The sequence below is a fragment of the Lonchura striata genome, chromosome 1, assembly GCF_046129695.1.
Source record: "Lonchura striata isolate bLonStr1 chromosome 1, bLonStr1.mat, whole genome shotgun sequence".
In the NCBI taxonomy this organism is placed as follows: Eukaryota; Metazoa; Chordata; class Aves; order Passeriformes; family Estrildidae; genus Lonchura; species Lonchura striata.
In genome coordinates, this window is record NC_134603.1 from 42,154,436 (window position 1) to 42,162,729 (window position 8,294).

At 39.3% G+C, this 8,294-nt stretch overlaps 1 non-coding gene across 1 annotated transcript; it reads right to left on the reverse strand.

Moving 5' to 3' along the window:
• Positions 1 to 4,199: 4,199 nt before the first annotated feature.
• TRNAA-AGC (transfer RNA alanine (anticodon AGC)) lies at positions 4,200 to 4,272 on the reverse strand. Its single transcript has one exon. It is a non-coding gene; the product is annotated as a tRNA-Ala (tRNA).
• Positions 4,273 to 8,294: the final 4,022 nt, after the last annotated feature.

Consider the following 8,294-nt stretch of genomic DNA (forward strand, 5'->3'; position numbering starts at 1 on the left):
TCTGCAGCCTGAGCACAGGGCTGCTGCTAGCGGCAGTCTCTAACAAAAAAGCCTGTCACAGGCACCTCGCTAACCAGTGACAACACCCACATGCTGTTCTTGACATCCTATTTTATAAATAGCGCTCAGTTTTTTCCTTTACAGCTTATAAAGAGAGAGTAAAACTCATTCACAGACTTCTGGTAGAGATCAGAAAGAGCAATGATTCGAGATGTTTTTCTTCCAGCTAACCTGAAACCTCTTCCTCAGCAAGGACTCAAATCACAGAATATGTTGAGTTGGAAAGGACCCACAAGGACCATGGAGCCCAGCTCCTGGCCCTGCACAGCACCTTCCCCACCCTCACACATAAAATGTGCTGCTTCCCTGCATTTATTCTTTGTTCATTTTAATCCAATACTGGTTTTGCTCTCTCTGCATACATAAAAATGATAAATCTATACTATAGTTTTTAGTCCTTCCATTGATTTATATTTTCTTTTATCAAATTACTGGTTTTGGCCAGATTTTTGTAACAACAGAAATAAGCAGAAGTTTCAATATTTACACCAAAAGAATTAGAAGTGAGCTTTTCCAGTACAGTGAAACTGTTCCTTAAGCTGCATTTCAATGATTTGTGGAGCTTTCTGTTGTCAAACACAGCTAGTTGTAGGGATTCTCTCCTGTAGCCTATTTCAGTATTTTCATGGGAGTAGTAACAATACTGACAAAAAAGAATATTTTGAAAAGTTCTCCCCTATTACAACATCACTGTAGGAGATATTGTGGCCTTGAACAGACAAAAAAAAAAAAAAAAAAGTAGTTGTCCTCCTATTTTTTGGAATCAAGGGCAGGCGCAGGAGGGCTATCAGAGACCACTACACAAGCCTTGTCCACTGTTTGCCATCCATAATGTAACCAGGGTGTGCTCCTACTTGCATTAAGATAAAACCTGCTCAGCTCCAAGGTCAGAAAGATGCACAGTGGCCACCCAAAGCCTGAGCATTTAATTGTTTTAAAGATTAATCCTTTTTTAGGTGATTCTGTGCTAATAATGAACAGCACACCTGCAGGTCTTGAGACATGACAGAAATAGAGCCACAGACTCACCAAACCAAGGCTCACTTGTATTCTATGAGTATCTGAAAGCACACAGCAGACTCCACAGTTCATCTGTGTTCAGACCCATCCACTAGATGTCAAGGCTTAGATTTAGCAGCAACAAATTACTGCAATACTAATTGCAACCACAGGAAATAAAATGTGGGCCAAAATGGAAAAAAGATGTAAGGTCGCTGGCCTAGATGAGGAAATCTCTGCTGAATGACTCTAAAACCTGTTTTATTTCATTCTTATATTGGGCAAAGTTTATGGGGCAAACATGTAATTTTTTTTTCAACATTGAATTTGAGAGGAAAAATATCTTAGAGTATCTTAAAATGTGTTCAGAGGAAGCTGAACACATTTTAAAGGTGTAACTTCCTTTCCTTTCAAACAGGCTGAGAGAGTTGGGGTTGTTCAGCCTACAGGAGAGGTGGCCCCAGCAAAAGCAGTTTCTGAGCACCAGAGGGCCTAGAAGAAAGCTAGAGAGTGACTTTTCATGAAGTGATAGCACAAGGGGTACACAAGCCCTAAACTGGGACAGGGTAGGTTTAGGTGAGATATTAGAAATTCTTTACTGTGACAGCACCGAGGCAGTGGAACAGATTGCCCAGAGAAGCTGTAACAGTGTTAAAAGCTAGGTTGGATGGTGCTCAGAGCAATCTCTTTTAGAAGAATGTGTCCGTGCCCATGGCAGAAGGGTTGAACAAGATGATCTTTAAGGTCCTGTCCAACGTGAACCATTCTGTGATTCTAGGATTCTACGTGCTTACATATGGTAATAAACTCACCTCTCACTCTCTTCAAGAAGAGTTCAAAATACAACTTCTGCTTACAACTTGGTCAAAATAGGGTATTGGTAGCCATTTCAGAAAAAAACTTTCACAACCTTTATTATCAAATCTCACGCAGTACCCATCAAGAGAAAAATCAGAATTGCAGTGTGGTCAGCTCAGAAAACAAATGTTCTATGATCATGTTGTGAAATAATTTTATTTAAAAGAAGAGCTTCACAGAGTTGAGATTTTTGAGTGCAGATTCTACAGATGGCCCTCATGTTGTAGAACACTGTCTCCAGAGTTGCCATATTATGGTCCCCAAGCTCCATCTCAGCCTGAAAGATTTTCTAAGTAATATATGGAACAAGGTATTGATAAAAGACAACTAAGGAATAATTATTTCCTATTTACAGACTACAACAAACAAAGACATAGCAATATCTTCCAGCAAGTTTAGTACAAACAAATTATTCTTCTGAATTAATAACTACCTTGTGAACTGATTTAAGCATGACATTACAGAAGACTATAGTGTAAAGAATGAGTGGTAAGAATAATAAGAATAATAAAAATCAAGTAAAACTGAATTCCCTCATGGTTCTTTACACAGAATATCTCTATGCAATTTCTGACACAGAATGCACAGACAGACCCAGAGAGGTCACTCCTTTGACATGGGGCTCTGGGAACTACTTATCCACTAACAAGTAGTGTATTTCCACATGTAGTAGTTCTTTTGATAGCCAGGACCCTTGTGTCTCTCAATCCTGTAAATTTTTTACAGGATAGTTTACCTAAAAAATAAGGACATAAAACACCACATGGGATGAGCAAAAGCATCTTACTTCTACTCATATTTACACCAAAAGAATTAGAAGTAATCTTTTGCAGTGTTTACAAGCCCTAATAGACAGAAGTGCCCCAATGTAGGAAGCTGGGCACAAATGTAATAAGTCATTAGTCCTGAGAGCTTTCAGCTTTTTGAGTGGTTGCAAACTACACCTGAACAGACCCTCACCAAATTCCCTCATTCCATCAGTGCACAACTCACATTTGATCAGCCAAGAAGAGCAATATAACTAATTTCCTTTAAAAGCACAGAAAGTGTCAGGTATTATGTAGTAACAGAAACACAGAAATAATAATAATCACACAGAAGAGTACTGGAGAGTCTCATTCCAAGCAAACAGACATTTAAATTATTACCTGAGTCCAAAAAGGGTTCATGACAAGACCACAATACTTTTCTCTCTATTAGACTTCTTTTTAAGAGGCATCAAGCAGCCTTACAGTCACAATTCCTCTGTTCTCTCCAGTACTTGGAGAATACAATAGAAATAAGCAAATTCAATTTCTATCCCATTCCATCTAGAAATTAATTCCTTTCTTGTCATGATCACAGAAGATATCCCTTACTTTCTTCACAGGTGCTACTTGTAAATCCTTGCAGCAGAGTTCTCCTCCCCCTTTAACATGGAGCCTAATTAACTTCTGTTTCCCATTTCTGTTTAATATGTGCACTCCCAAGTTCCTAATTGCACAAATTCAATGTATGTGTAAGAAGCACATTCTGCACGTTTCCTCATGCTATCTCAAATTAGAAGTATAAGCAATTAAATATCTGAATGAGCCAGTAAGAAAATAAAATCAGAATTAAAACAAACAAACCAACCACTAAACAAAAAAAAAACAAAAACAAAAACAAAACAACAACAACAACAACAACAAAAAACCAACAACCTTCATGAAGCCTTAAAATATACAAGCATAAACTGAGAGAGAAAATTTCCATGGTTCTTCAGAGATGTGAAAATTCACAAGCAGAAGGCACAATCTTGCTACCAGGTGCAAAAGAACTATAGAATGCTCTAGCTTGCTCTTTCTAATAAACACTCTATACAACCAAAATAGAGCAGAAACAATGAGTCTTACTCAAAGCATGAATACAAAATTTTGTTCACTACACACTAAACTATAATATCAAATGTAAAGTTAACTACTGAATGAAATTATTTACCAAATGCTTAAAGACCAATCAAAAAGTTCATTTCCTTTCCTCAATGAATTTTGCATGTCATTTTTATTGCATTAAGATGCCAGTAAATTTGATTATTTCTTGCAAAGATTATTTTTTTTACTTCCTCTATGCAAAAGAACAAACGTCTGATTTCAAAATGAAAAAATGAAAAATTTAAATCAATATGCTGTTTTTTTAAAAAATTTATAGTTCTTTCAGGTTTTTGTACACCATTCATTATAGAAGAAAAATTCGGCGTAAATAGGAAAATGATTTTAAATCCTGCCGTATGGTTTTTAATGACATCAGTACTGAAAAAGCACTGGAGAATGCGGGCATCGATCCCGCTACCTCTCGCATGCTAAGCGAGCGCTCTACCATTTGAGCTAATTCCCCAATTCAGAAAAAAAAAAAAAAGAACTTTGAAACGTGAAGATACAGACTATAAACTTACAAAAAACACAACATAACTAGGTTTGGTTATAAAATTTGTTGTTTCTTGCTGAGTCATTCTTTCCACTCGCCAACAACTGCAGCCCACAGCTGCAATCATGGGATCCATGTTTCAGCATGGACACTACCAGAATAATCCTATTCATCCTTTTATAACACGAGTCTTTGTTATTTAGCTGGTTTCATACAAGAAGCTCTCCAAAAGACCAAGTTACTTAAAAGAAACCAAATGTGTGTTTCTAGGGAAAAAAAAAAAAAAAAAAAAAAGCGCTACTTTTATTGAACAACTGTTCCAAATTCAACAAGGAAAACCCTTGGTCTTTCCAACTTTCCAATTTTCAGGGCTTGCACATGTAAAGACTGGTTCAGGAAATGTTTAATAAAGGAAAAAATGTTATATGCTTGAATGAAACAGAGTTTTATAGTCAAAACTTACATATATGTGTGTGAGCAGATATATATATGCACACACACATCCTGCATATAAATATGTATATATGCATACATACATGTTTTTGGAAGGTGTCTGGCTTGTCTGAAGTGAGAGAGTCAAGTGAAATTAAAGCAGATCTGTACTTTTCTGATTTATTACACCTCACAAAATGCACTTCCCTATAATTAATACATTAGTTTTACCAGCCTTAAAACACTGACTTTTTGAAAAATGAACGCACCGGTGCTCACTGACTTGACGCGCAGCTTTCAGCTTATATCGTAGGCAGGGAACGTGATGAGGTACGACCTGCCCCAATCTTTACCCACAGCCCCTGGCGCTGCTCCTGCCCCCCGAAAACTGCACCCACAGCCCCCCGGAGCTCGGAGCCCCAAAGCGCTCCAAAGCCCGGGGCGCGGCGCCGCCAGGGAGCCGCGGTGCCCCGGCAGCAGGAGCCGCTCCGCGCCCGTCCCCGCCGCTCCGGTCACGGCCCCTGCGGCTGCGCTCCCTCCCGGACACGCTTCTGGCCTCGGCTCCTCGCCTTTGCTTCCCTGCTTCCTCGGCACAGCCCTCTCTCCTTCCACAGAGCCTTTCCTTTGTGTTTCAAAATGCCCTGCCGCCTGCTCCGTGCTCTGCCGTCCCCTCCTTCCCCCAGCCTCCTCACTTCCTCTTCAAAGGATTACAGGATCGATTCGGTTGGAAAGATCTCAGAGATCATCGAGTTTAACTTCTGCCTTAACACCACCAAAATGTTAACTAGACCATGGCATTAACGGCCACATCCAGTCTTTCCTTAAACACCCCCAGGGACAGTGACTCCACTACCTCTATGGGCAGCCCATTCCAATGTCTGATCACTCCTTCTGTGAAGAAATTCTTTATGATGTCCGAGCTATACCTCCCCTGGTGTATCTTGCACCTATGTCCTGTTGTCTGCTCCCTGGATGTGAGAAGAGGCCAACCCTCATCTGGCTACAGCCTCCTTTCAGGTTGTTGTGGAGAGTGATGAGGTCTCCCCTGAGCCTCCCTTTCTCCATGAGAAACATAACATAAACACTTGCATCTCCCTCAGCCTCTGCTCAATAGGAATGTGCTCCAGGTCCTCCACCAGCTCTGCTGGCCTCTTCTGGACACACCTCACTATCCTTCTTGGTGTGAGGGTCAAGAATTGAGCAAGGTGAGGCCTCACCAGTGCTGAGTACAGGGTGGTAATTGCTGCCCTGCTCCTTCTGACCACACTATTTCTGATATAAAAATAATATGAACACACCTGTAACAACTTTCACATATACATAACTTGATCGACCCAGGTTTTTTGAGCTGAACCGCACCAAAGTGGCTGAGCTCCACTTTACATCTTTCCCCTACTTATTTTAAACACAGAGACCTCTCAGGTATCTCTTTGAAGCATAAAGTGATATACCAAGCAAGAGAGCTGTGTTTGGCTCTGGTTCTCTGTAGGGTGAGAAGAGTTTACACTCTCCACCTGATTTGTCATGGAGTGTTCACTTCTGATCTTCTCCATAAACTCTCTCTGCTCTTGCACATACAGACAAATTATGGAGCCCCTAATCTACCACCCAGTGACTTTCTGATTGTTGCTTGAACATCTTCCCTTACAAAGGAGATTGTTCCTGCACTATGTCGGCACTAAACCAGACAATGGCTCCTTGTTAAGCCAGGCCGCATTGCTCACTCCACAGATGGGAGAAGTTACTCATCCATCAAGTTTAAGACAGGCCAAGAAGAAATTAAATTAAAGCTTGAGTGAAGGATCACCACCTGACAGGTTTCTAACCAGCCTGGCTTGTTTTTACATCATTTACTGGCTTCTGGTGATGCTGAATCATTTTATGTACCTTAGCCCTGACATGTGATGAATGGCTTGGAGATACTGTACATGCACATCCAGTTGTTCCTGGAGCTGGATTCTTTGGCAGGAGGCAAGACAGACTAGAAATAACTGAAACTAAGCCACTGTCTTTATGTGGCAGTATCCACTTCGTGCTTGACAAGCTTCAGCATTGTTTTGCTACAATTTTTTGACAGTGAAAACCACAAGAAAATGGGAAGGGGAAGAAAGAATAATGTATTCAGAAAAAAATATAGCTGTCAGTCCAAGAGCACTAATGGACCAAGTGAGAGTAATAATCAGGTACAAAGTTGCTCTGGGTTTATGGCCAGCTGTATGTTTAAGCTATACTTGATTTTTTTGGATGGTTGTTGGTTTTTGTTTGTTTTTTTTTTTTTTAAACACTAAAGCTAGTCCTGTCAGTGGTAAACCCAAGATTTTTGAAGGGCAGGAGAGGGTGATTGATTGTTTCTAGTTCTTCAGTACTTGGAGAATGTTAAAAAAAATTAAAAGCAGTGTGAAAATGATATAACACTTGTGAAGTAAGGAGAGATCTTTGCCATGTAAATAATTCATTCTTCTATGGCAGCTGCTAGAACATGCATAGTCATTTCTGTAGGTTTTCTACTGAAAACACTAGGTGGACAATTGTGATACAAAATTCAGCTAAAATAAGCCACTATTTTTTTCACGTGATCTTATTTATGAAGCATGAACCACCTTGGATGCTCATCTGGGCCTAAAAGCAGCTGCTTACTTGATCATCTCTAGGAATTTAGAGTGAGTTAGCTAACCAACACTTATTAGTCCATAATTTAGCAGTAATGACAAGGAACATATTTAGACCAGTCATTCCTGACTAACTTCCTGGTCAAGTCTTTGGATTAAAAAAAAAAAATCACCTTATTTTTGTCTTTATCTTCAGAAAAAAATAAAGTTTTCTTCACAGGAAGTTGTTTAGAAATGGCTGCTAACAAGTCAAATGCTGCTGTCATCCTAAAGGACTGGTAAACAACTCAAGATTCTGCATTGATCTTGCTTCAAGTTGTTGAACACCATTAACATTTTTTTTCATAGCCTTTTATTTATTTGAGATGTGTTGAAGTAGCTGTAATTTTACTAACAACATTTAGAAAAATAACTTAAAAGTTACATAAAAATAGCTCAGCTCTTGCTGAAAGAAATCAATGAATTTCTGGTTTTTCCTTATTTTACTTTTTTCAGGAAAACTATCTAGCAATTCACAAAAATAGCAAGGTTATAAACAAACAGGAGGTGGGTTCTTGCCAAAACTTCAGAGATTCCAAGGAAATGAGGAAGAAAGGGTGTAAGCTGGAGCACCTTAGCCTATGCAGTTAAACCAAGCCTACTGGCTGGATAAACTAAAGGTGGGTTTTACCATTTACTGCTAAAACTGCCTCTTCTTGCTGACAGTCAACTTGATATTTGGTGTCAACAGTGCAGAAGCTGAGATTGTTTGCGAGACAGGAATAGTTTTTACAGCTGCAAATAACCCTTATGTTCTATAGTCTCTTTTAAAAAAACCCAGAAAGTGACAGAGATATATTGCATATCCAAATTATTCAGAAGTCATGTTCTCAGCTGTTAGAAGCTATCAGGAATTGTGGTTAGAAAGTGGAAATTCTGTCCTCCTTAAATGCATATTGATGTACATTATTT